This window comes from Manis pentadactyla, chromosome 15, assembly GCF_030020395.1.
Source record: "Manis pentadactyla isolate mManPen7 chromosome 15, mManPen7.hap1, whole genome shotgun sequence".
Lineage (NCBI taxonomy): Eukaryota > Metazoa > Chordata > Mammalia > Pholidota > Manidae > Manis > Manis pentadactyla.
The window spans coordinates 32181005-32208854 of NC_080033.1; the positions used below are offsets into that span (position 1 = coordinate 32181005).

Here is a 27850-nt window from a genome sequence, read left to right on the forward strand (position 1 = left end):
TGGCCTCTGTCATTGGTCAACAGCTGGATGTCTTTCCCAGGCCTGTCTGTATTCCTCAGCACCGAAATAATAGTTGAGGTGAGCCAAGTTTCTTCATTCTAAGAATCACTCATCTGTTTTTAGGTTTTAGGAAATGAAACTTAGAGTTGCTCAGGCAAGATCCTCGAGGTTGAGTTTTCTCCCTAACCCTGATACATGACTGGCATCAGAAGCACCCAGACGTTTTTCTGACAGGTCATCCTCTAGGTAGTTCCTTCCTCATTTCCTCCTCACTTGGAGGCCTGCCTCTTCCCTGAGTAGGACTCCCCTGAGCACACGTTGAGACAGGCTCTGGAGGAATCCTCACTGGGTGCATCCAACACAGGTAGAGAAACCAAGGCAAGGATCTCTGGGGGCAAAGGCGGAAACGTTCATCTCTGGGTAGATGCAGGGTGGGGGAGGACACAGAAAAGGCACCACACTTCACCTGTCCCTTTGTGCCTCAGTGCTTTACTTTCATGTGAGCTGCTCAAACACCCTGTCATCATGGGCCTACCAATGACTTTCCGCATACATCCTTACAAATTATTTAAATAGTATCATTTTTGCGAATGTTCTCCTTCATCTACCTTCCAATTTCAACGAGGTAAACTTCTCCCCTGATCCATACACACACATCATGGTTTCTGTGTTCTTTTAATCTGGATTTCCTGAGAAATAGACCCTAAGATAACCCTAAGTTCCCCATTTGAGCACAGGTGGGAGACAATCCTATGAAGCATTTACATATGAGTGAGGAAGGGGCAGCAAGACAAGGCAGACAACATAAGTTACATTCACTATCTTATAGCACTCAGGTATAAGCAGTTGGGGCTCAGTTCCCCCAGACACCTGGAAGATGGTACAAAAAAAGGCTCCCTGACTGTCCCACCTGAGGGATCATGGGTGTTTATCCACAAACACCTACTCACTGCTGAGGGAGCTTGCAGGGTGACAGTGTCCTGAACTCCCAGCCTGCCTTGCATGTGAGCCAGGAGAAAAGCCCCAGGCCTTGGAGAGTCACTGTGCTTGTACGAGGACACTAGGGACATACAGAATAGGGGAGAGCATGGAGATATGTGCAGGTCACCCACAGCATCTGCTGTAGATGTGAACCCCATAAGTCCTCCAGCCTGCCTAGTTTCAGCTACTGTATGACTGTCATTTCTATGAGCCTACAATACCCCTAGAGTCACAAACTGCCTCCTTGTGTCTGTCTCTCTGCTCCATCCCTCAGAAGATCCAGTTCATAGCAGATGCTCACAGATATTTTAAAAAGAAACAGAGCAGAAGCATGAGATAATTGTTGACCAAGAGAAATTGGAAAAGATTTGCTTTGTCAGGAGAGTAGGACCAGGTAACCGACCAATTAATAACGGAGGTGAGGAAGATAGGAGAGAGATCTCTAGGACCTGTTCCGATGGGAAAATCTGTTCTTCTTGCCTTCTTTGCTGCCTTGGAAACGAGCTCAATGATACTTCCCCTGGAGAGACTGCAAATACCCACCTCATCCCCAAGAACAGGGAGCAAGCATCACTAGTACATTTTAGTTTGTCTTTGCCTTCCTAGCCATCAAAGAGGAGAGAACCAGTTTTCTGTAGCTTCAATTTTGTGCTATGGAGGCACTTCCCCACAGGCCTTGCTTGGTGCAGGGGACAGCATAGGTGGAAGCTGGGCAAGAAAGAAGGAGAGGTCTGGCAGGGAGCTGTATGGAGGATGTGGGAAGGAGCCTTGCAAGGCAAAGTCCTTGACTGAGTGAGCACTTCACAACAGCTGCCCCTAGGACTGCCAGTGGGAGTGGGGCCACAACACATCTGCCCTTTGAAGAGTCCCTGTCCCCTCCCCCAGGACAACTCTAAGATCAAAGGACATCCGGCAAGGGTTAGAGAAGAGTATCTCCCATACCTGATTTGAAGAAGAAGGGGAATGGAGTTTGTGTTTAAGGAATTACTTGGGGGGTCTGGCTAAAATACAAATTCTATTCAGGTGGTCTGGGATTTATAATGATCTCTAATCTGCATTCATAATGAACCCCAGTGGATGCCCTTGCTGCTGGGTGGTGGATCACTGTGAGCAGTAAGGGGCTAAGTATGAGCTGCACAGTATGGAATGGGCATACCCATTACAGTTAGAAAATATGCAAGACACTCTCCTTATTTTGGTTCTCATCTGCTTTTTATTAACTTACTTTTTTATTGAAGTATAGTTGATATACAATATTGTATTGGTTTCAAGTATATAACACAGTGATTCAACAGTTACACACATTATTAAATCCTCAGCCCAACTAGTACAGTTACTATCTGTCAACATATGAAGATGTTACAGAATCATTGTCTATACTCTCCATGCTGCACTTCCATCCCCATGACCAACTCATATCATGATTAAGATTTTGTTCCTCTTTATCCCCCTAACTCACCTACCCCAACCTTTCCCCATAGTAACCACCAGTCACTTCTCAGTGTCTCTGAGTTTACTAATGTTTTGTTCATTTTGTTTTGTTTTTAGATTCCAGCATAAGTGAAATCATATGACATTTGTCTTTCTCCTCCTGGCTTATTTCACTTAGCATAATGCTTGAGTCAATCCATGTTGTCATAAATGGCAGGACTTCTTTCTTTTTATGGCTAAATAATATTCCATTGTGTATATGCACCACATCTTTTTTATCCATTCATCTATTGATGGACACTTTGGTTGCTTCTGTATCTTGGCTATTGTAGATAATGTGGCAACATATGGATGCATATATCTTTTCAAATTATAAATTTTGTTAGTTCCCATCTGCTTTTTATTTACTATTGTGTCAGTGTCCCTACAGGGAAGAGATTGTCTACCCAAATTGGACAATTTAAGGAGCACTTAATGAAAATAAATGTAAAGGTGTTTGCAGGGCATATAAAAACACAAAGGATAGAACAGTACCCCAAAAGTAGTTACACAGTTGATATAGAAATTGAGAGTGAGGACAAGGAAGCTGTGGGAAGTTGGAGTTTACTAAGAGCCTTGGCTTGGACCTAGAGTGGCAGCCGACCCAAGTGCCCGGAAGGGAGACCTTGCTCCCCTCCCTTCGTCTTTTCTCTTGTGCCCTCCCACTAGTCAAATAACCTGAATCAAGGAAGCTCTGGTACAGGTCAGCCTCCTGTGGTCCAGCCAGAGTGGGGAAGGGTGGAGAAGTGGAGGATAGGGAGACACAATTAAATGGTCACATTTTATAAAGCTTTGTTCATTCACTTAAGTTTTTTGAGAACAAGTTAAGAAACATGTAACAGAGGGATAGGCAACTTTGTGAAGAACCAGACAGTAAATATTTTAGTCTTTGCAGCTAATACTGTCACATCTACTCAATTCTACCTGTGTAGTGAGAAAGTAGCTGTAGACATATGTAAACAAATGGGCCTAGCTGTTTTGCAATGAAATCTTATTTACAAAAACAGGCTAGCAGACCACATGTAGTTTATGGACCCCAGATATAAACAGATACAAACACATATATTACCACCTCGTCCCTCTCTCCGCCTTCCCACTCCCCCTCCTCCCCTCCACCTGTACTCCCATTTCCTCTTCTCTTTCTTCTTCTCCCTTCCTGCCCCCTCCAAACTGCACTGCAGTAAGAAGAGGTGAAGCCAGAGCTGGGTGTTGAGGGACAAGAAGGATATGCATAGGTGGTGGGTAGAGACAGAACATTCCAGAGAAAATCTGTGAGCAAGAGTTGGAATCATCTTTGTGTAAGGTGGAAATAGATCAGAAAAAATGGGCTTAACAGTGAGTACTTTTGAAATCAGGCAAAAAATATGGACCATCTTCAAGGGCCATTAGACAACCCAGGAACAGGGATCCCAGCTGGAGAACAGGCCATGGTGTAGAGTCCCCATGTGAGCCCTGGTGAGTATCTGCAGAGAGCTATTTACAGTCATGGATCCCATGTAAAACTATTTACTCATAACACAATTTAAATTTGTCTTTTTGTCAGTAAACTTGTATCCTCCCACAAGCTGTTAATTAATTCTGCAGATGGAGTGCTTGCAAAAGCTTCCTCAATGCAAAGCAGGAGCCAAAACCACTAGGCAGTACATTCAGTAATGGACTCTGACACACCTGCATAAAAACAAAGAGCAGATGTGGTCTTCCAGCTAGCAAGCCTGGAGCACTAATTACAAATATGGCAAGCTCCTTGTGTCAAGTCTCAAGGAATGCTCAGCTGTGGTTCATAGCAAGAGGACAGCAGTGGGCAAATGCCCACCAAAACTGTTCTTGCAGGCTCTTATTAAGGAAAGATCCCCTGGGGAGGGAGACTAGCAGAGAGCACTTACCTAGACCCTCTCTGCATTCACCTCCTGGAAGCATCCACTCCAAGTGTTGCGGCTCTCCCCAGACAGGCTGGATGCAGGAGGGGATTAATGCCACTCCCCTACCCACAGCCTTTAAGCAAAGACAGAGATAAGTGGAATTTAGAGCATACATATCCATCCTTTTCAACCTACAGATAGTGCAACTCTGAGGTATCTCCCATATCACCTCCTAAGAGTTTCACCATCTGTGAACCCCAGCTGCCATCAGTGATAGATAATTTGCTTGTGAACACAGCCTGTCTGGTCTTCCTCCTCTAGCTCTCACTTCCCCAGTCCCTAGAGTTGCTTCTTCCCAAGTGAACCACTCAGCTCAACCCTGGTCTACAGAAGTCCAGCCCAAGATATTTGTGTTCAATTCTTTGGGGGATGAAGAGGTCAAGCGCCCAACCCTGCAGGAAGTCCCTGCTTCCCAATTATAGTCAAGATGAAGGTCAGAGGGAAGCATACTAACTCATCCAGTCATTTGGTTCTTCCTGGCCTCTGTGTGCCCAATCCCATGCTTGCTGTTAGGGAACTCAGAGAAGAATCAAACTTGTTCTCTTCAGAACACCATATTTTACGTTTAAGTAAATCCAAGTTACTGACTTGTAGCCACTATGAATCTCAGTCCATAAATGAGGGTGTGCAAAAAATGTTTCATTGTTCTTTTGTTTTTAAGTTACTGTAATTTCAACTCGGAGTCCCCATTCTCCTGACTTCAATCAACCTGTGAACTGCCCATCCTCTTTAAACCATTCGTTACCCCACCCAAGTGACACAACACCCTGGTTAAGACATGGACTACACAGTCAGTGACCTGGACTTCAATTCTGGCTCTCTCTGCCAATTATTAGGTGGGTCACCTTGGGCAAGTTATTTGACTTCTCTGGCCCTGTATTCTCCATCTGTAAGAGGAGGATAAGAGTAGTACCTATCTCACAGGGATATTGAGGATTAAATGAAATATGTGCAAAGCACTAAGGACACTGCCAGAAATTGGAAGGCACTATAGAAGTGTTCATTGCAGGGACACAACCCGTCCAGTCTGACCCTTTTACAGCTATTCTTGAGATGTAAGAACAGGAAACCCATACATTACTAGGCACTTATTCTTAAAGCCAGAAACCTTTCCCCACTTCTAACAACAAGGAATTTCATTTGTGTCTTGGAACATCCCTCCCACTGTTTTCCTCAGTGGCACCCCCTCTTCAATCTCCTCCTGGGACACCTAGCTTACCTCCCTGAGGTACTTGTCAGAAAAGAAACCAGGACAGGTATGGCCTCTCTGACTGTGCTTTGTTCTACTCTTCCATTCTTCTTCAAGGCAAGAAAGAAGGAACCTGATGCCTCCTTAAATGGGAATGGCAAATGGGAGAAAGGAGAGTGAAAAGCTTACATGAATATACCTCCTGGGATTGGCTGCTGTACATTAATCATTTGTCAAACATTTATTATCGACCTAGTATGCACTAGGCACTGTGCCAATCACTAGGAAACAATGCTAGAGAGGACAGTATTAGTGTTAGTTTCTCTTTTACAACTTCTTACAGGGGGGTTCCAATGTGAATATGCACACAAATCACCTCCAGAACTCCCATGCCCCATTTTACAGAGAGCTAAACTCAGTAGCTCAGGAAGTGGCCTAGAAATCTACATTTTTAATAAACATACCAGCTAACATAGATGGGGTGTTTCTCAGGCCCTACCTTTAGGGAAAGCATGGGCCTAAAATTCTAAATACTAGAGGAAAGAATCCGTTAGGTGGCTGCTAGTTTGCAGAATTTGTTTGCAGATGAGGATGCTGTGGCTTGACCTTATGTGTCTTCTCAGATGGTATATAAGGAGGAGATGCCTCATACTGAGTTAGATGCAAGCAAAAGTTAGTATAGGGAAGTTGCAAGGTACAGGGTCCTTTATCTGATGGATTGGGGAAAGGGTCTGGAAAGAGCATAAAATACAGCCAATACCTGAACTCCAGCTAAATTCCTCTCTGTCTTTCTTCCTCACCTCCCTAAGGGAGCTGAGTTAACATGAGGACAGCATATTTAGGCTCTGGAAAAAGCTCTTGTGGTGATCCAGCCCAGGCGGGAATGCTTCCAGCTCTCTCTCTGACTCCTGGAAGATGGGCTATAGGGCTTGGGAGTCTGTTCTGCATGTCCCAGAGGGGTCCTCAGCATTATTCTCAGTCATAAGCCAGGGCTGGGCTTTCAGATTCAAAATTATTTCTCTGATAAAAATATAGATGCCTTAAGAAGAAAGTCTGAAGACAGGAAATATCATCAGGAAAAAATTAGGGCAAATGTATGAATTCTCTGAAAAATCATTTGTGTGGCTCATTTTTCTGTAATATCCCTGTAAGTGGTTTTTAAATAAGAAAGGAGAAGGACTGATGGGGAAAAGAGAAGAGAATGGGAAAGATGAAGAATGAAGCAGAGAGTGAGGGGATGGGAGGTAGGAGGAATATGAGAATGCAGTCATTGCAGGCTGGTGTGCAAGCGAACTGTGTGTAGCCTACCTTCCAGCATGGGACTGGAATTTTCTGAGATTCTAAGATTTTGCATAAGGAATCATGAGACTTCAGTCAGAATCCAATCAGAGCAAAATACCCTGCTATATAATAGGCCCCAATGACTACAAACTTTGGGCCCAGCAGGCTTGGAGCAAAGGCAAGAAAGTAAACCTGGTTTGTTCCCACATGCAGAGGCTGCCCCTGCTCCACCAAAGCGCCTTGGTGAGAAGCTCACATCCAACCTCATGAGCAGACATCTGGGGAATGTTGCCATTCTTCCCCTATAGTAACCACCTCTGTGATGCTCTGATGATTTATAGTCTCCCCTTAAGTAAAATGCTCATCACCACATCCAGCAAACTATTACTGTCTTTAAGGCTTGGGTTCACTGTACATTTTTATTGATTTTAACACACAGCAAAGAAACATTCCCCTGATGTGAAAAAGTAAAGAAATTAAGGCTGGGCCCTCCCCTCCTGTGCTGAATATCAAAGTGCAGCCTTGTTTGGGTTTCGTTAGGGAACAAGTGGCTCAAGTACAAAGCCAAGAACAGGAGAACCAAAGGACATGAAAACATTCTGTCCTCTCAGAGGAAGCACAGGTCATACTGAGGACCTTTTCCTTAGTAAATGTCTGTGCCAGTATGAAAGACCAAGGGAAAGGGTGAGGGGTTGCACACATGGAGGAAGGCCTCAGGCGTGGAAGTACCTGGGTTTTTGGGGCTCCCTGGAAAAGCGCCTTGGTGACCATTCTGATACATTTCTCTCCTCATCCATCCATCCATTTCTCACTTTCAGAACACCCCACATACTAAAATCATATCCATCCTTCCAAACATCACTCTCTATACTTCTCTCCCTTGCTCATAACCCTTGCCTGGCTCTCCACTTCCAAAAGCCCAGCCTTTCAGGCCTCCAATTTGGCCTACTTCTTGCTTCCTCTGGGCTAGTCAGGCCAGGGCTTCCCCCAGACACCAAAATAAGACATTCATCTTTACCTCCAAACTTTTGCTTGAGTTGGCCTTTCCATTTGCTCCTCCCTTCTGCCCATCCAAATGCTACCCACTTCTCAAGCCTATCCACTCAGGAAACCCTATGCCCATCCAGTCATTGAGGCCTGGCTCATGCAGGCAGTTCTCTAGGCACCAAACAGTTAGTACCTCCTTCCCCCAAGCTTGGCTCCATGCTCTCAACCTCTTGTTGAATATTGTCCCTGAGTTTTTCCTCATTGATCACAGGAGACTATATCATGAGTCTATGCCCCCTACTCCTACCCAGACCACCAATTACCTGTCAAGGTAGAGTTATTCTCCTATTGAAACCCCAGGGGGTGTACAAGGATGCTGGACATCAGCAGGTTCCCAATACATGCCGACATGCTGTGGCTGTCACTCCTGGGCACCCAGTCCCCACTCTAGAATGACAGAATAAAAACCTTGCGTGAAGTTCCAGAATCTGTAGTTTTTAGCATCTCCAGATGTACCATGAAAGATAAGAACCAGCAAATTGATGTCTGCTGGTGAACAATTTGATATGAGAGGGAAAGAAGCTACTTGAGAGAAAAAAACTAGAAAAAAAGAGAGAGAAAATATTATTCTTCCCTGAAGCCCTCTTAGGGAGAAGGATGGAAGGTTATATTTACTGGGAATATGTCTTGATGAGCATGCTCAGAGTAGAACTTGGCCAGCTCTAAGGCTGTGGCCCTGGAATAGTGAGAAACAGCTCTGCATGAGACAAGCAAGAGGAGTATGTTTGCTCTGAAAAGGGGCAGGAGGAAAAGGTAAAGGAAAAGAGAGAGAAGAGATAAATGGTAACAGCAGTGCAGTGTGCAAAGTTACCATCCCCCATAGCCCCAAATCTTTTAAAAATTTTATGAAAACTCATTAAATATTTGCTGTGAGGGAATTTTTAGTGAAACCCATGGGAAGAACTTGAGCTGGGTGCACAGGGAGACATGGGGCTGAAGTGAGAAATATGGCAGAAGCAGGAAATCTATGTGAATTTGCTGAGACTTTGAGGAAACCTAGGGCTTCCCCAAGTTATACAATCAAATGTCATTTTGACAGTCCCACAAGGATAAAAGAAGTAAATGGAAAATCCGCATAATCTCATGAAACTGAAGCTCTTATACTGCCAGTCAGAGGCCTGTGCTCTTGAGAACATAGTGATGTTGACTGTCATGGTAGGAGCTTGATTACTCAGTATCAAGTGTCTAAGAGGAGGCAGCCTGCCAAAGAGGAAAGCCCAGCCCTGGAAGTTTAGATACTGTGGTTCCCCAAGGCATGTACTCATTTTCACCTCTTCTTTTGGTTAGAGCTCTTAGAACATGTCAGCAGAATTATGAATAACCCAAGGCTGCCAGGCCTCACTGGTCTGTGGGCGTCACTAAGGTGGTGACAGGCTGTTTAGCATGCCTATTCCCAGCTGATGAATATCCCCCTTGGAAATGTGGGCACTCAGCCTTGTATTATCAAGGCTCCTCCAGTGTCTCAATCAGAAGTGTACCCAGAATCACTGGGGGAGCCTTGCTGGGTCTCACTGCATACCCAGATCAGTCTATTACAGTCCTCAGTGTGTTGATGCTATATTTCTCTAGCTCACCCTTGAGCTACTGGCCCTGCCACTCACCCCAGGGAGGCTTGGGCCACCCCCAGACCACTGACAGCATTGATGTGTGCCATCTTGCTCAAGGTGGTTATTTATTGCCTCATGGGTACAGAAATGATGCCCCACCTGTGTTAGGCTCGCTCACAGAAGCCCTATAACAGAATAGCTAGGTTAAGCCCCAAAATGTTATTGCCTTCTCAGCTTTGACTATGTTCAACTTTCTACCCCTGAAAGTATACACATGCTACAATGGGACTGCTCAGGAGAGAATCACATAACAGATACCACACCAGACCCAGAGCTGCCAACTCCCTTCAGAACCTCAGTCTAGTGTAGAAACTGGTTCTTCCTTCCACATCGTCTTCCCTTGGGAGCTTCTTTCTCAGGGGCTCTTCTATCTGGATTCCTACTTTGACTTGTATCTAGTCTCTCTCAATATGCTCACCCATATCTGAATGGCAATCCCTGACACTGAGTTTTCATTTCAACTCAGTCTTTACAAATAGAAAGAGTAGAGAAGGTACAGATCTCCCATGGCCACATTGCCCCTGGGGCTCAGCCAGGACACTCTGGGCATGTCCTTTAATGCCTGTCTCCTCCCCCAGTGGTGATTCCCTGGAAAACAGGGAGCAGCATGTCTTATGAGCCACACTAATGCCTGCTTTCTCAATTGCATCTGCTCCAGTTCTGCCTCTCATTCACTGGGTGACCTTGAATAAATCCCTTCCTCTTTCTGAGTCTCAGTCTCCTCATCTATAAAGTGATGATGCGATTGATACACAGAGGTGCCAATAAGACACTGTTGAAACTCCGAGAGCCAAATTACAAAAATAAAACAGAATGGATTGAGATTAATGGACACACAAGAATCTTAAGGACAGACTGCCTCCCAGAGCCAGAGCAGGAAAAGACAACAGAGTTCAGCAGAAACCTAAGGGCAGTGTCATAAACAGGTCTAAAGAAAGACCAAGTCAGAGGAAGGGGAAGAATCAGCTCCATGGCAGCCTGGCTCATCTCCCCACAAGTCTCTCTCAGGCAGGGGTGGGTGAAAGAGGGCCATCGCAGCAGAGAGCGAGCCTGTCAGGCCTTGGAGACATTTGTCTAATTCCTCAGCTCTGACTCCATCCATACCAAATAGACTTCTAATTTATTTTTTCTCTTTTTTCCTTTGAGTGGATAAACTAATGCTTTGTAAACACTTTGTAAACTAGAAATCACTGTACACAGTTAAGAGCTCATTATTTTGAAATGAAGATGGATCTTGACATCAGACCTTTAAGCCACATTCATCTTCAAGAAGAAAAACAACCACCTGGTAAAACTGCAGAAGCATTCTGTCAGCTTTTGGTAAACTTCCCCAAACTCACCAAAAGAGATATTTTCGAGAAAAAGCAAATCATCCTATTTTTTGGATTCCAATAAATGTGGTTTTAAAGGATCATCTGATTTACACTTAGTCCTAAATTTAAACTACATTCTAATAATGCCATAAAGAAGTGTTACTTAATTTTTTTTGGAAACTGTCTTAGTTAAGGTACTGCTAGTTTCTATAATAAATAAATGCCAAAATATCAGTGGCTTAACACAATACCTAATATGGGTGTTGCTAGTTAGTGACTTTCTTCAAGTGGTGATTCAGTGACAGTTTTATTCCATCTTGTGATTCTACTACCCCCTAAGATCTCAGAGGCTTCTGCATTCAACCAACCAACCAAAAGAGAAAGGTACAATGTATGGGGCACCCCTACTCCTTAAAAAAAAAATACAAATCTGTTGTGACATATCCACTTCTACTCATATGGCACTGCCAAGAACCATTCACATAGCCACATGAAGGTAAAGAGAAATATGTCTCTGGATAACAACTCCCCCCACCAGAAGCAACTTCACACTATGGAAGAAAGTAGATTTTGACAGACAGCTGGCCAACACTGCCACAGATCATAACCCACTCCTGAAAAACAGATGAAAACTGAGCACCTTCTCCCCAGAAAAAAAGAGGGCCTGAGTGGTCCACTCATTCATTTATTAACATTTCACCAATTAAATCTCCCACTGAAGGTTTTTGGACAGAGCAAATACATACATATATTTATATTCATTTCATTCTCTCTATCTCTTTCTCCCCCAATCTCTCTTCCTCTCCCTCTCCCCCTGCCAAAGATAGAAAATGAATTGAAAAGATAGAGAAGAGAGGAAGACATTAGAAAACTAGGTATTTCCACACACATTTCTGGAACACTAAGAATACAGAAGAGTGTTCACTCATAAAATAGAAAGGAGGAAGCTGGTCCCAAGAGAAACCATGGAAGGCTCTGTAGATGAGGAGACAGCTCTTAAAAATAAGAACAGAATGCCTCTTAAAAGGGAAAAATTCCATGAAAAAGTTCTTGGAAACTGAAAATACAGTTGTTGAAATTAAAAATGCAAAAGAAAGTTGTGAAGGTAGGGTAGACTAGAAAGACAAGGAGATGGAAAATAAAAGCATACTTTACTGCTGGTTGATACTTCAGCTCCTAGCTACACCTGTAGCAAGGATACCAGTGACAGGAAATGCGGGCAAGGCACACCTCTCACATCTTTATCTTCTGTGCCATCCTTCCAAGCTAGGAGGTGTTGAAGATGTACTAAAATCACTAATGGAAATCACATTTAGAAAAAGTTGCATAGGGAATTTTAAACTATATTTTAAATGTGGCTTTTTCCTTTGTCCATAGAAAAGCATTCAAGAACTTAAAACTTTCGGGGAGGGAGGTTGAGCTACTGGTTCCTAACCTCACTATCTACCCACTAGGGCTTGGAGAAACATTTGCTTCTTCTAATCTCAATAGGCAATTAGCTACCAGCTTTTGAAAGCCCCATCCACCCTGTGGCTTTCCTCTTCCTTTCCAAAGCAGTACATTTCCTCAAGTGTGAATTACCCATCTAGAATAATGCAGTAGGAGGTCTGTGGTTGTAAAACCCACTACAGTGTTCTAGATTGCATGGATGCCCCAGACCTAATGGCCTTGAATTAATCTGAGGTTGAAATACACTCTGTCTTCCAATTATCCAGCAAGTAAATTTTGAAACATGTATTCACACACACACACACACACACACACACACACACACACACACACACACACACATATCCAAAGGGCAAAATTAAAATCTCAGAGACAGTACAGTCAAATGAGTATTGGGTCCAGGCAGTTTGGGGTGCTGAGTGCTGTGAGAAGAATAGAAAAGTGGCAAACTGTGGAGTCCATGACCTCCTCTGTCCATATAAAGAAGTAGGTGCTATTCCATGACATCAGGTCTTGAAGCCATATTCTATGTGTTGCTATGTGTTCTATGTGTTGTAATTTTGACCCAGGTTTGTCAGATCTTATACATTTCTTGGAAAAACTAGAAATCTAGATTTTTATGTAAAAACCTTCAAATATTTAAATTTGTTAAATTCAGTTGAAATACTTTGTGGGCTAAATTTTTGTGTCTGTTTACCATTCCTGGTTTAAATTAATTTTAAAAATGGATCATGTCCTAGCAATTTGTAAAGCCTTCTCTCTCACACAAAGTGTGAATTCTCTGTGGAGATTGCCAAGTAACTTTAGCTGCTTTCTTCAGCCACTGTCCTCTTTCATGTGACACTAGATAGCTGTGGCTGAACTGTTGGGGATTGATACATGTCTGTTTTCTTGTAAGGGGCCATTCTTTGAAGTTAAAGAGAAGACACCCATGGCCTACACAAGCCTAAGCTTGTATATAGCTAATATACCACCAGACACAATTTCAGTGCAGCAAAAGATGCAATATGATTTTTTCTGTCCTGCAGGTGCTGCCAGAGTTTGAAGAAAAGAGGCCAGGTCAGACCAGAGACCTCTGAGCTTCCTGGCAGAGGTGGGGCTGGAACTTCATGTCCTCCCATGAAATGTGAGCTGGCATCTGGGACAAGTTCCTGGCCTGGAGGTAAAATGGAGTGGGGTGTGAGATGGCAGAGACTCAGCAGTCTCTGCCGTGTAATGTTAATTGTGATGCGCCTTCATTTATCTTTGGGTCTATAAAAGGAATAAAGTGGAAAGAAAGTGGGACAGGAGCCTCCTAAGAAGCCAAGGACATGGACGAGTGGGGGAGAAAGATACAGTTTAAATGCAAGATGTTCATCAGAGAAAGGAGATTGTGTAAGCAAATGTTAACTAAGTGCAATTTGAAAGAGCTTATAGTGTGTGTGTGTCACACTGTGGTAGTTCTAATTAATCTCCAACATTCCTTTCACGACCCATGGATTTCAGCCACTTCATTTGTGATGGAAGAGTGTAGCTTGAATATGATGGCTATTATTCAAATTAAAATATCCCCTCTCTAACACATGAGAAATATGAGCCATCCATCTTCATAAGATAATTCAGGCAAAATTCTCAATAACAAAAGAGAAATGGAAATGTGATACAACTCTGCTATAAGTCTAGACTCTAGTCCATACCCTCTCCAATCCATCTTTCTTGCTGTCACTGGAGGTTTGTTTTTAAACCATAGATCCAATCATGTACTGCCCTACTTAGAATCCTTCAAAGTTTATCCACAGACACTGAAGCTTTGGTTATCACAAAGTGGAGCTATAATTGAATCAGAAGCAAGCATGTTTGAGAAGGAGATGGTAGTGCTTATGACATTTCACATGCTTACCACTCCAGATTTTGATATGCTTTCTCCAACCCAACCTAAAAAGGGGATACCCATATTTGGGTGAAAATAATCACTACTCTATTTAGCCATCATTACTCAGGAGATTATATAACATTCTGGCATATATGGTTTAGAAGAGAAAAGGTTTGGGAATAACAAGTAAGTCCTAATACTCAAGCCTGGCACATAATTTCCTCCTCTGATATTTTCCAGAAGACAGGATGAAAGATAGTGTTAAGAGGCTAATATACCCAGCATCAAATCACACTGAAGCACAGGCAAAATTATTTTTAGCTTTCAAGATTTATTTGGTCCTTTTTTTCACACAAGGAGAAAGTTTTGTTTGGACAACCATGTGTTTAGCAATACTGTAGTCAGCATAGGCAAAGTGCTATAACAAACCACCCCAAAACCTCAGTGGCTTTACACAATACAAAGCTATTACCCACTCAGTGAGGATGTTTACCCATTGACCTTCCATGTGGGCACTCCAGCATCCAGCTTCCTCCTGTCCTGTGGCTCTGCTATCTCCTGGGGTCACAGAGATTTTTGCTAGCTCCTCTTCATTCAAAGAGAGAGGATGTGAAGAATTGCATGGAAGGTTGTTATGTGCCAGGACTTGACGGGGTACTCATCACTCTGTCCCATTCCGCTGGCTAGAACTCAGTCATGTGACCACAGCCTGCTGTAAGGGAGGTGGGAACATATGGTCAAGCTACATGCCCTGAAAGAAGGCTCCTGTGATCTCAGAGAGGTGCTTGCTAAAAAGGCAAGCTATCAGAACTGAGGAATAACCAAGAAACAGTTATTTTAGGCAGAATTTAATATTAGTTTGTTTCTGTTCTACTTATTTTATGCCATCATCTATTTTTGGCAAGTGAAACTGGTTTTCCTTCTATGGCAATACTATAAAATTTCCTTTCAAAATGAATTTAAATTTAAAAAGTGAATCTATTTAAGGAGAAAATATTAAGTAAAGTACAAGAGGAACATGGTAATGGCAAACTTTAAGAGAACAGATCAATAAACACTATACCATTTGACATACCTTTGAATTAACTTTCCAGCTTATTTTTAAGAACACTGCTTCCACCCCCACCTTCTGACATCAAGTCCAGTAACTCTCAAACCATCCTGCCATTGAACACTGGCTTGCTGTGTTCTCAGGGGCAAAACATATTAGTAAACCAAATTTAGTTTTTAACTAAATTCAGTTTTTAACTTTTTTCCCAAAGATTAAAAAAATACAACTTGGACTTCTTGGCTGCTGGATCCACAGTGAGACTTTGACAATATTTTGTATTTATTTGAAATTAAGTTTTTTTTTTTGAGAGGGCATATCTCATATTTATTGATCAAATGGTTGTTAACAACAATAAAATTCTGTATAGGGGACTCAATGCACAATCATTAATCAACCCCAAGCCTAATTCTCAACAGTCTCCAATCTTCTAAAGTATAATGAACAAGTTCTTACATGGTGAACAAATTCTTACGTAGTGAATAAGTTCTTACATGGTGAACAGTACAAGGGCAGTCATCACAGAAACTTTTGGTTTTAATCACGCATTATGAACCATAAACAATCAGGTCAAATATGAATATTCATTGGACTTTTATACTTGATTTATATGTGGATCCCACATTTCTCCCTTTATTATTATTATTATTATTTTTTTTTAATAAAATGCTGAAGTGGTAGGTAGATGTAAGATAAAGATAGAAAACTTAGTTTAGTGTTGTAAGAGAGCAAATGTAGATGATCAGGTGTGTGCCTGTAGACTATGTGTTAATCCAAGCTAGACAAGGGCAAAAAAACATCCACAGATGCAGAAGATTTCTCTCAAAACAGGGGGGGAGAGGTTCTAAGTCTCACCTCTGTTGATCCCCAATTTCTCACCTGATGGCCTCCCTGCGACTGTGCCTGTCTTAGGTTGTTCCTCCCTTGAGGAATCTTACCCGTCTCTGGCTAATCAGTCATCTTCTGGGACCATACAGGGAGATGTAAAGTTGGTAAGTGAGAGAGAAGCCATATTGTTTGAAAAGGTTAGCTTTTTATTTCTATGCAGATTTATGCCCTGTGGCTTCTATGCCCAGCATTTGTCTTGAGGTATCTTTAGCACTTGGAGGAATTATGATACTTGGTAAATTCGATATGAGGCATGAGTTCTATTTAAGGGTTGTAATTAAGAAGGAAGAAGAAAAGCTATAGAGGTAGCAGACGGAAGTAAACATGGGGAGATTGATTATTTCTTTGACATATCTTCTTGTAGAGTAATTTAAGCATGTATAGGTTTTAAACTACTAATTAAATTGCACACACACATTAATGTAACAGGAATACAGTTACATAACCAAAGCAGATCTATAATTACCAGCCATCTCCAGTGAGGCCAAGAAAACCAGTTAGGCCTCCTAGGCATTTGTGAAAATTTGTCTATGATATGATGGATATTGTCCAACTGTACTTGAACAGTCTGAGAGAAATCAGACAAATTAAAACAGCCCATTCCTGGGAATTGTTCACATCCCATATGTTCTTTTAACAGTAGATAGTCTATAGCCGCAAGATTTTGGAGTGCTGCAACTTGCACTTCTCCTAATTCTTGGTTGAGTTCCGACAGTATAGATCCAGTCAAATTTGTTGTTTTACTGTATGCGCAGGCCAGCTTAGATATCTCCTTCTTCATTCCAATGGCAAGTCCAGGAACTGGTGGGATGAATGCAGCTACAACTGCAGCATTGCCTGGATCTTTGTTGAGGTGTTTTGATGATCAGCTTCTGGTATGACTCTTCCAGAGAGTGCTGATGTTGGAAGTTCTTCTTCATATCGTATCTTAGTTCATTTTTGGGGTAGCCAAATTAGGCTTTGATCCTCTGTATAAATACAAACAGACCCTTTACACACACTTTGATCTGCCCTTTATACCATTGTGTAGAACTCATTGGAGGTCACCACACAGGAACTGTTTTTTTTTTTTTAAGAGAAAAGAATATTATCAGAAAAGTGTACCTCCATAGCCGATCATCTGACACCCTTTAAGTGATCGAAGTTAAGGATATTTAAAGCATGCATTAATCATTGATTTACATTTAGTTTTATCATGGAGTAATCCCCCTTTTCTTTCTTTTCTTTTTTTTTGTTATCTTTAATCTACACTTACATGATGAATATTATGTTTACTAGCTCTCCCCTATAACAGGTCCCTGCTATAAACCCCTTTACAGTCACTGTCCATCAGCATAGCTAAATGTTGTAGAATCACTACTTGTTTTCTCTGTGTTGTACAGCCCTCCCCTATCTCCCACCACCCATGCATGCTGATCTTAATACGCCCCTTCTTCCTCCCCACCTTATCCCTCCCTACCCACCCATCCTTCCCAGTCCCTTTCCCTTTGGTACCTGTTAGTCCATTCTTGGGTTCTGTGATTCTGCTGCTGTTTTGTTCCTTCAGTTTTTCCTTTGTTCTTATATTCCACAGATAAGTGAAATCATTTGGTATTTCTCTTTCTCAGCTTGGCTTATTTCACTGAGCATAATACCCTCCAGCTCCATCCATATTGCTGCACATGGTAGGATTTGCCCTCTTCTTATGGCTGAGTAGTATTCCATTGTGTATATGTACCACATCTTCTTTATCCATTCATCTACCGATGGACATTTAGGTTGTTTCCAATTCCTGGCTATTGTAAATAGTGCTGCGATAAACATAGGGGTGCACTGGTCTTTCTCAAACTTGATTGCTACGTCCTTAGGGTAAATTCCTAGGAGTGCAATTCCTGGGTCAAATGGTAAGTCTGTTTTGAGCATTTTGATGAACCTCCATACTGCTTTCCACAATGGTTGAACTAGTTTGCATTCCGACCAGCAATGTAGGAGGGTTCCCCTTTCTCCACAGCCTCGCCAACATTTGCTGTCGTTTGTCTTTTGGATGGCAGCCATCCTTACTGGTGTGAGGTGATACCTCATTGTAGTTTTAATTTGCATTTCTCTGATAATTAGTGATGTGGAGCATCTTTTCATGTGTCTCTGTTGGCCATCTGTATTTGTGTTTTGGAGAACTGTCTGTTCAGTTCCTCTGCCCATTTTTTAATTGGGTTATTTGTTTTTTGTTTGTTGAGGCATGTGAGCTCTTTATATATTCTGGATGTCAAGCCTTTATCGGATGTGTCATTTTCAAATATATTCTCCCATACTGTAGGGTTCCTTTTTGCTCTATTGATGGTGTCTTTTGCTTTACAGAAGCTTTTCAGCTTAATATAGTCCCACTTGTTCATTTTTGCTGTTGTTTTCCTTGCCTGGGGAGATATGTTCAAGAAGAGCATGCTCATATTTATGTCTAAGAGGTTTTTGCCTATGTTTTTTTCCACGAGTTTAATGGTGTCATGGCTTACATTCAGGTCTTTGATCCATTTTGAATTTACTTTTGTAAATGGGGTTAGACAATGGTCCAGTTTCATTCTCCTACATGTAGCTGTCCAGTTTTGCCAGCACCATGTGTTGAAGAGACTGTCATTTCGCCATTGTATGTCCATGGCTCCTTTATCAAATATTAATTGACCATATATGTGTGGGTTAATGTCTGGAGTCTCTAGTCTGTTCCACTGGTCTGTGGCTCTGTACTTGTGCCAGTACCAAATTGTGTTGATTACTATGGCATTATAGTAGAGCTTGAAATTAGGGAGTGAGATCCCCCCTACTTTATTCTTCTTTCTCAGGATTGCTTTGGCTATTCGGAGTCTTTGGTGTTTCCATATGAATTTTTGAATTATTTGTTCCAGTTCATTGAAGAATGTTGCTGGTAGTTTCATAGGGATTGCATCAAATCTGTATATTGCTTTCGGCAGAATGGCCATTTTGACGATATTAATTCTTCCTAGCCCCGAGCATGGGATGAGTTTCCATTTGTTAGTGTCCCCTTTAATTTCTCTTAAGAGTGTCTTGTAGTTTTCAGGGTATAGGTCTTTCACTTCTTTGGTTAGATTTATTCCTAGGTATTTTATTCTTTTTGATGCAATTGTGAATGGAATTGTTTTCCTGATTTCTCTTCCTATTGGTTCATTTTTAGTGTATTTCTGTGTGTTAATTTGTATCCTGCAACTTTTCTGTATTCCAATATCAGTTCTAGTAGTTTTGGCGTGGAGTCTTTAGGGTTTTTTATGTACAATATCATGTCATCTGCAAATAGTGACAGTATAACTTCTTCTTTACCAATCTGGATTTCTTGTATTTCTTTGTTTTGTCTGATTGCCGTGGCTAGGACCTCCAGTACTATGTTAAATAGCAGTGGGGAGAGTGGGCATCCCTGTCTAGTTCCCGATCTCAGAGGAAATGCTTTCAGCTTCTCGCTGTTCAGTATGATGTTGGCTGTGGGTTTATCATATATGGCCTTTATTATGTTGAGGTACTTGCCCTCTATTCCCATTTTGCTCAGAGTTTTTATCATGAATGGATGCTGAATTTTGTCAAATGATTTTTCAGCATCTATGGAGATGATCATGTGGTTTTGGTCTTTCTTTTTGTTGATGTGGTGGATGATGTTGATGGATTTTCTAATGTTGTACCATCCTTGCATCCCTGGGATGAATCCCACTTGGTCATGGTGTATGATCCTTTTGATATACTTTGTATTCAGTTTGCTAATATTTTATTAAATGTTTTTGCATCTACATTCATCAGGGATATTGGTCTGTAATTTTCTTTTTTGGTGGCGTCTTTGTCTGGTTTTGGTATTAGGGTGATGTTGGCTTCACAGAATGAGTTTGGGAGTATTCGCTCCTCTTCTATTTTTTGGAAAACTTTAAGGAGAATGGGTATTATGTCTTCTCTGTGTGTCTGATAAAATTCCGAGGTAAATCCATCCGGCCCTGGTGTTTTGTTCTTGGGTAGTTTTTTTATTACCGTTTCAATTTCTTTGCTCGTAATTGGTTTGTTTAACTTTTGTGTTTCTTCCTTGGTCAGTCTTGGAAGGTTGTATTTTTCTAGGAAGTTGTCCATTTCTTCTAGGTTTTCCAGCTTGTTGGCATATAGGTTTTCATAGTAGTCTTTAATAATTCATAGTAGTCTTTAAGAATTATTTCTGTGGAGTCTGTCGTGATTTTTCCGTTCTCGTTTCTGATTCTGTTGATTTGTGTTGATTCTCTTTTTCTCTTAATAAGTTAGGCTAGAGGCTTATCTATTTTGTTTATTTTCTCAAAGAACCAGCTCTTGGTTTTGATTGATTTTTGATATTGTTTTATTCTTCTCAATTTTGTTTATTTCTTCTCTGATCTTTATTATGTCCCTCCTTCTGCTGACTTTAGACCTCATTTGTTCTTTTTCCAATTTTGATAATTGTGATGTTAGACTATTCATTTGGGATTGTTCTTGCTTCTTCAAGTGTGCCTGGATTGCTATATACTTTCCTCTTAAGACTGCTTTCGCTGCGTCCTACAGAAGTTGGGGCTTAGTGTTGTTGTTGTCATTTGTTTCCATATATTGCTGGATCTCCATTTTGATTTGTTCGTTGATCCATTGATTATTTAGGAGCATGTTGTTAAGCCTCCATGTGTTTGTGAGCTTTTTTGTTTTCTTTGTAGAATTTATTTCTAGTTTTATACCTTTGTGGTCTGAAAAGTTGGTTGGTAGGATTTCAATCTTTTGGAATTTACTGAGGCTCTTTTTGTGGTCTAGTATGTGGTCTATTCTGGAGAATGTTCCATGTGCACTTGAGAAGAATGTGTATCCTGTTGCTTTTGGATGTAGAGTTCTGTAGATTTCTATTAGGTCCATCTGCTCTACTGTGTTGTTCAGTGCTTCCATGTCCTTACTTATTTTCTGCCCGGTGGATCTATCCTTTGGGGTGAGTGGTGTGTTGAAGTCTCCTAGATTGAATGCATTGCAGTCTATTTCCCCCTTTAGTTCTGTTAGTATTTGTTTCACGTATGCTGGTGCTCCTGTGTTGGGTGCATATATATTTAGAATGGTTATATCCTCTTGTTGGACTGAGACCTTTATCATTATGTAGTGGCCTTCTTTATCTCTTCTTACTTTCTTTGTTTTGAAGTCTATTTTGTCTGATTTTAGTACTGCAACCCCTGCTTTCTTCTCGCTGTTGTTTGCCTGAAATATGTTTTTCCATCCCTTGACTTTTAGTCTGTACATGTCTTTGGGTTTGAGGTGAGTTTGTTGTAAGCAGCATATAGATGGGTCTTGCTTTTTTATCCATTCTGTTACTCTGTGTCTTTTGATTGGTGCATTCAACCCATTAACATTTAGGGTGACTATTGAAAGATATGTACTTATTGCCATTGCAGGCTTTAAATTCGTGGTTACAAAAGGTTCAAGGTTAGCCTCTTTAGTATCTTACTGCTTAACTTAGCTCACTTATTGAGCTGTTATATACACTATCTGTAGATTCTTTTCTTCTCTCCCTTCTTATTCCTCCACCTCCATTCTTCATATGTTGGGTGTTTTGTTCTGTGCTCTTTCTAGGTGTGCTAACATCTAGAGCAGTCTCTGTAAGATGTCCTGTAGAGGTGGTTTGTGGGAAGCAAATTCCCTTAGCTTTTGTTTGTCTGGGAATTGTTTAATCCCACCATCATATTTAAATGATAGTCGTGCTGGATACAGTATCCTTGGTTCAAGGCCCTTCTGTTTCATTGCATTAAGTATATCATGCCATTCTCTTCTGGCCTGTAGGGTTTCTGTCGAGAAGTCTGATGTTAGCCTGATGCGTTTTCCTTTATAGATGACCTTTTTCTCTCTAGCTGCCTTTAAAACTCTTCCCTTGTCCTTGATCTTTGCCATTTTAATTGTTAGGTGTCTTGGTGTTGTCCTCCTTAGATACTTTCTGTTGGGGGTTCTGTGTATTTCCATGGTCTGTTCGATTATTTCCTCCCCCAGTTTGGGAAGTTTTCAGCAATTATTTCTTCCAAGATACTTTCCATCTCTTTTCCTCTCTCTTCTTCTTCTGGTACCCCTATAATATGGATATTGTTCCTTTTGGATTGGTCACACCGTTCTCTTAATATTGTTTCATTCCTGTAGCTCCTTTTATCTCTCTCTATGTCAGCTTCTATGCTTTCCTGTTCTCTGGTTTCAATTCCATCAATGGCCTCTTGCATCCTATCCATTCTGCTTATAAACCCTTCCAGAGTTTGTTTCATTTCTGTAATCTCCTTTCTGGCATCTGTGATCTCCCTCTGGACTTCATCCCATTTCTCTTGCGTATTTCTCTGCATCTCTTTCAGCATGTTTATGATTTTTATTTTGAATTCTTTGTCAGGAAGATTGGTTAGGTCTGTCTCCTTCTCTGGTGTTGTTTCTGTGATCTTTGTCTGCCTGTAGTTTGGCCTTTTCATGGTGATAGGAATAGTTTGCAGAGCTGGAACGAGTGACGGCTGGAAGAACTTCCCTTTTTGTTGGTTTGTGGCCCTCCTCTCCTGGGAGAACAGCGACCTCTAGTGGCTTGTGCTGGGTAGCTGTGTGCAGACAGGGCTTTTGCTTCCTGCCCAGCTGCTATGGAGTTTATCTCTGCTTTTGCTATGAGCGTGGCCTGGCTCGGGCTGCTGCTCCAAAGTGGTGGAGTCGCGTTGGAGAGGGAGTGGCCGGGAGGCTATTTATCTCCGTAAGGTGCTTCCGTGCTCCCTGCAGCCCAGGGGATTAGGGTGCCCAGAGATCCCCGTATTCCCTACCTCTGGATTAAGTGTCCCACCCTGCCCCTTTAAGACTTCCAAAAAGCACCCGCCTATACAAAAGAACAACTACAGGAAAAAAAAATTTTTTTTAATTTAAAATATAAATAAATAAATAAAAAATGGCCGCTCATTTTTCTTTATTCTCCGGCGCCAGCCTCAGGCATCTGCTCACTGGTCTTGCTACCCTGTTTCCCTAGTATTGGGGTCCCTGTCCCTTTAAGACTTCCAAAAATCACTCATCAAAACAAAAGAGCAAAAAAAAAAAAAAATGGCCGCTCACTTTTCTTACGTCCTCCGGTGCCAGGCCTCCGGTCCCCTCTCACCATTCTTGCTGCCCTGTTTCTCTAGTATCCAGGGCCCCGCACACTCACTGTGTCTGCACTGTGGTCCACATGGCTGGGGCTGGGTGTTCAGCAGTCCTGGGCTCCCTCTTCTCCCACTCTGCCTCCTCTCCTCCCGCCAGGAGCTGGGGGGAGGGGCGCTTGGGTCCCGCCGGGCCGGGGCTTGTATCTTACCCCCTTTACGAGGCACTGGGTTCTCGCAGGTGTGGATGTGGTCTGGATGTTGTCCTGTGTCCTCTGGTCTTTATCCTAGGAAGAGTTGTCTTTGTTATATTTTCATACATATATGTGGTTTTGGGAGGAGATTTCCGCTGCTCTACTCACGCCGCCATCTTGGCTCCACCTCCTGAAATTAAGTTTTAATATATCAGAAGTTCATGGTATTTTACATTAAGATTTTCATGCCTCTTTATCCCCCACCCACCCCAAACCCCACCCCATGGTAACCTGTCACTTCTCAGTGTCTATGAGTCTGTTGATGCTTTGTTTATATTGTTTTGTTTTGTTTTTAGATTCCACAAACAATGAGACATCCAGATGAGCTGCCTTCCAAACAAGTTAGAGAATTATGCCACAGTGTTTGCCGTGACTTCATCCACACTTCTCCCCTATTCCAAGGCCCCCAAAACCCAGTCCATGACCCAGTCCTACCTCCTAGAAGTCCCTCTTGTGTCCACCTCATCCCCCACCCACACTGCTACCACAGCCTTCCTGGACAACAGCGTGCCCTCCTCACACTTCCCACCAACTCTTTCCAGACCCATTCTCCACCCCTACAGCCTGAGCAACCTTCTTAAAATCCAAATCTCATCATGCAATTTCCTGACTGAAACTGTTAAATGTTGCTCCATTTCTCCATGGGATGAGCATCAGGTTCTTGCCTGATTCATGCAACCTATGGAGCTTTGTGCCTGCTGCCATGTCCAGCCTCATGTCCCATCAGCTCCCCAAACAGCTCCAGCCTCCTCTACCATGAGTCACTGCCTGAGATTCCCTGTCTACTCAAGACAGCATTCTTTTCCTCCCCTGCTGCCAAAGAGCCCACTTTGCCGGACAAGGCTTGGCGGGATCCCCTCTTCTGAGCTCCCATAGCACCCTGTGCTCACCATTTTCATTGCAATGCTCACTTGTTCAGAGCTCCCAGAAGATACCAATTATGTCTTATTCATCATTATAGTCCCAAGGCTAAATTGAATGGCTTGTAATAGATAACTCAACTATATTTAAGGAGCGTGTTTTGTCTATCCAGAACTTCTCCTAACTTCTGCACCTGACACCTCTTGTTTTTGAGAATTGCTCCTTCCCCTCTTCAGCCAAGGGGGTTTCATAGGCTCCTGTTCATGAAACCTGGTTGCATCTCATCTCTCACCAAGCCAAGCCAAGCCAAGCCAATCATTGGTCTTCTATTGGGGATTTTTCAAACTGGAATTCAAGAAAGGTCTGATCTTTCTGTGATAATAAAACTGAGAAGTGTGTGGATGTCAGATCAGTAAAAGGTGGATGGGAACAAAAGGCCACACACAGAACAGCTGAGCTGAGAGTTGTCAAGGGGACACAGTCATCACTTGACCCTATAGTCCAGCCATGTCTAAGGCCTGACACACACCAGCCCTTTACCTGGTTATAAAATCTCCTCATAACTTTCCCTTTTCTCAAGTTAGTTTGTGTTGGTTTCTATCCCAGAAATTAATTAAGAGTCCTAATTTTAAAAATCTTCCTTAGATTTTCAGCTCCTTTGTGTCAGGAGTAACCTTAACACATCTTTGTCTCCAGTGACCACACAGTGCCTGGCAGAAGGTCAGAACCTGTAGCAATGGGGAGGCCTGAGTCTGCCCCAGCTGTCATCTGACTCCCTGTGTTTGTCTCTAGCTATGTCCTGGTGAGAAACATTTCCTACTCCCTCCTATATCTATTGCATGTAGACAAGCTATATAACAACAGAGATGGAGGCCAGGGACAAAGAGGTTGGCAGTCCCCCTTCATTTTATGTATAAATATAAAATGTCTAGGGAAAGAGAAGGTTTGATTAACATTTTAACCAAATCCAAGCTACTATAAAGTGAAAGAGAAATTCACTGTATTCAAATAAATATGTGCTAAGTTCAGTTTTTGAAAATTTTAAACCTTCCAATGAGCTACCTTGCCAATGAGACTTAAAGTTTCTTGTGGCATAAACTGTCTTTATTTCAGTGTCTGCCTCACAGAATCCAGCTCAAGGCTGGGCGTGAAGCTGGTGATTTAGAATGGGAATGAGTGAGGGAAGGAGTCTGTAAATGCAATGTCTCAAGCTATTTTGCTCCAGAATTAAAAAGAACTTTGTAACTACAGTGCAGACGTTTTTCCCTCCTAGATGGAGTTGACGTACTTAACCTTATCCTCAAACCTGATTCCATGGCCTAGAGCTGTGTGAGGTGTTACCACTCTCTCTCCAGGGTGTTTCTCAGCCTCCTGACCTGTGTGTGTTGTCTCTGATTTGTCCCAGATCAGTCTGAATTTAAAAGTTCAAGTTCTCACTGCTTTCCATGAGAAATACCATCACTTCCAGCATTTCATGCTTTTTGGAGACTTTACTGAGATTTACAGGGAAAACTCACAACACAGAGCACATCACATCCACCCCTTCACTGCTTCTCTTGCCCTTTAACATTTCTGTCCCCACTTCCTTTCCAGACTAACAAATTCTTCCCCTTCAGTCATGCAAAACATTTCTGCTCATGTCCAGGTCCTTTAGGGTCCCATGTCCTCTCTAATCTTAGAAACTTATCAAAATATCCCTGCCACACATACCCAGTGGCCTCTCCAGAAAGAATAATGGTGAATGAATAATTCTCCATTATATGATATGGTTACTCAAAAATTCCAATAGAAATTTAGAATTTCCCAAGAAAATATTCCTTATTTTATTGTTCTTATTGTTTATTTATTAATGTTATTGAGGTATAGTTGACACACAATATTATATTGGATTCAAGTATACCACACGATGATTGAACAGTGGGTAACATCATTATATCCTCACCCCAACTAGTGCAGTTACTATCTGTCAACATAACAAGATGTTACAGAATCGTTAACTATATTCTCCATGATGCTCTTCCATTCCAATTTATAATTATGATTGAGATTTTGGTGTCCCTTTACTCCCCTCACCCTCCCAACCCTCTCCCTTTCCCGCTCCCCCAAGATAACCACCAGTCACTTCTCAGTGTCTTTGAGTCTACTGATGCTCTGTTCATTTTGCTTTGCTTTGTTTTTAGATTCCACAAATAAGTGAAATCAAATGGTATTCGTCTTTCTCCACTTGGCTTATTCACTTAGCATAATACCCTTAAGATCCATCCATGCTGTTGAAAATGAAAGGATTTCCTTTTTTTTAATGACTGAATATTCCATTATGTATATGTACCACATCTTGTTTATCCATTCATCTATTGATGGACACTTTAATTACTTCCCTATATTGGCTATTGTAAATAATGCAGCAATAAACATAAGGGTATATATATCTTTTTGAATCAGAGATTTTGTTTTCTTCAGGTAAATTCCTAGAAGTGGAATTACTGGGTCATATGGTATCTCTAAGTTTTTGTTTGTTGAGGAACCTCCCTACTGCTATCCATAATGTTTGCACCAATTTTCATTCCCACCAACAGCATAGGAGGGTTCCTTTCTCTGCATCTTCACCAACACTTGTTATTTATTGTCTTTTGGACAGTGGCTATTCTAATTGGTGTGAGGTGATATTTCATAGTGGTTCTGATTTTCATTTCCCTGATAATTAGCTAGTGGAGCATCTTTTCATGTGTCTGTTGGCCATCAGTATTTCTTCTTTGGAAAAATGTGTGTTCAGGTCCTCTGCCCATTTTTTAATCAGGTCGTTTGCTTTTTTGGTGTTGAGGCAAACTTTCCCAGGGTATTCACAGACTGAACAAAATATTCATGGAGGAAAGAACAACAGAACTAGAACCAGTAACTAAAAATATTTTTATGTTAATTGCAATTAAAGTGAACTCCACAAGATGAAAAGTTACCAAACACAAGTTAATCTGGATGGAAATGAACCTTTTAGCACATAGTAGCTCTCAAGTATCTGCTTCAGAATTCTCAACAGGGAGGTATACCCCAAAGAGGTATTGAGATAGATGCTTCTAATCAGTACATGCAGTTCTTAAGTAACAACAGACACAAGCAGGGTGGCATACCATGCTCAAATTGGGCCTGCTATTTGTCTAGAGGCAATCAAAATAGGCCTGCCCTGATGAGAATGTCCTGAACCCAGTGATGGCAAAAGCAATCTTAGTGATTTTTACTCAGAATAAAGAAGTCAGATTTCCCCTAGGTAGCAGTCAAGAAAGCATATGTGGCCAACTTGGAAATAATGTGTTGCTATCTGCCCAGCATCCATGGGTATTCACTTTCTTTTGGTATTTAAAAACCAATTTTGAAAAATAATTATTCAGTGTTTCTTGGTTTCAACCCTATTTTTTTCCATAAAGAAGTCTGTATCATTGAGTTTCAAACATCCCAGTCCTTTCTTAGAATTACTTAGCTCATGAATCCTGCTGTGAAGCTTTGGTGAGTACTGATCTACTGAGTGCCAAAGATGGCAGGACTCTATGAAACCATAGAAGATAAGATTAAATGCATGTGTGTGTGTGAATGTACAGGCATATGCACACCGAAGTATTGTGTGCC

The 27850-nt window shown here is 41.8% G+C and overlaps 1 long non-coding RNA gene across 1 annotated transcript in view; it reads left to right on the forward strand.

Annotated features, from left to right (window-relative positions):
* Nucleotides 1-27625, forward strand: part of LOC130681024 (uncharacterized) — a 91995-nt gene extending 64370 nt beyond the window's left edge. Inside the window, exons 2-3 of the long non-coding RNA XR_008994065.1 lie at nt 13285-13418; nt 23668-27625. This is a non-coding gene — a long non-coding RNA (uncharacterized LOC130681024). The remainder of the gene's footprint in view (nt 1-13284; nt 13419-23667) is intronic.
* Nucleotides 27626-27850: the final 225 nt, after the last annotated feature.